Raw genomic sequence first — 1,341 nt, 5'->3', positions numbered from 1 at the left:
TGGCCTTCCCTTGTCCTTCTGGCCAGACAAACCTGACTCACTTAGTCTAACTTTACTGGGTTAGTCAATCTTTGCGTAGCCTTGACAAACCCTGGCGCCGTGTAGTTCTGCACGCAACTGACTCTTACATGGTTTCCTCACTGTCATATGAAGCCTTTTGATGGGTCAGAGTGTCTGTTGTGTTTGATCCTTGTGCTCTGATTGGCTGGGAGTTGATCATTCCTGGTATACAATAAGGGCACATTTGAATCATTTCATAATATTTATCATACTTTTTTACATTTACATTTGAATATGTTGGTATTGTCCAAATAACCCTTCTGGTATTCCGATTGGTTTCTGTAGTGTAAAACTCCTGTTCTAAATGACACCATTGGTTACTGTATGTCTACTGTAAGTGACTGTAGTGTAATGGTGGTGGTTAAGGTTAAGGCTCTGATCCTGCCGACCCCACAGCCTTGGATGTGTAAACAGAGGGAATGTTGAATATGACGCAACGCTGGAAACACCGGAAGCTCCAACTGCAAACGTGATTTTGGGAGCCAATCATTTCATCATGCTGATATTGCTCCAGCATTTCCTCCTCCAGGGAATTCCACCAAGCTGTAGAATAAACAACGTTTACATTCAAAGGGAACGGACGAGAAGCCGACATAGTATACTACTGTTAATGTTTACTCTACTATGACTGGGTAGATGGACAATCCCTTAACTCTCTCCATAACCTCCACCTCACTCCTCTCAGGCATCTCTCCCTCCATCCCCTCCCTCACGACATCCTTCCATTCCTGCCTCAGAGTGCATGATTCCCGTAGGGCATCCTATCTGACCAACTGTCCTGGTAACCCTAACTCACCACCCCCCTACAAACACCATCATTTCCCCCCTACCCCCTCTCCCCACATGCCCTTTATGCATCTACGTACGTCAAAGAGCGAGTGAGTGTGTTGATGTTTTTTGGGAAAAAGAGAATAGTGACACGGGGATAATAGTCATTGGGCAATAAAGTGACGTCTCTCACTCTCTCTTTCTCACGGTCAGTGATCACAGTTAATGTGCTGATGTCTTCCGTCCAAGAGATATACAACAATCCCCCTTCCCCCTCCTCCTCCACCTCCTACCCCCCTGCTCCCGCCCATTCACCCCCCTTCACCTCTGGCAAGTTTAGTTAGGAAAACTCCCCACGGATGTGATTTTCAAATTATTATCTCTCCCTTTCCATTTGTCTCTCTCTGCCTTCAACATGCAGATATGGCTGTGTTGTGTTATCCTGTGTTGTGTTGTCCTGTGTTGGATTGTCCTGTGTTGTGTTATCCTGTGTTGTGTTGACTGTGTTGTGTT

The sequence above is a fragment of the Oncorhynchus gorbuscha genome, linkage group LG15 (genome assembly GCF_021184085.1).
Source record: "Oncorhynchus gorbuscha isolate QuinsamMale2020 ecotype Even-year linkage group LG15, OgorEven_v1.0, whole genome shotgun sequence".
NCBI classification, from domain to species: Eukaryota; Metazoa; Chordata; class Actinopteri; order Salmoniformes; family Salmonidae; genus Oncorhynchus; species Oncorhynchus gorbuscha.
The sequence above is the reverse complement of the archived record's forward strand: the minus strand, read 5'-3'. Positions refer to the sequence as shown.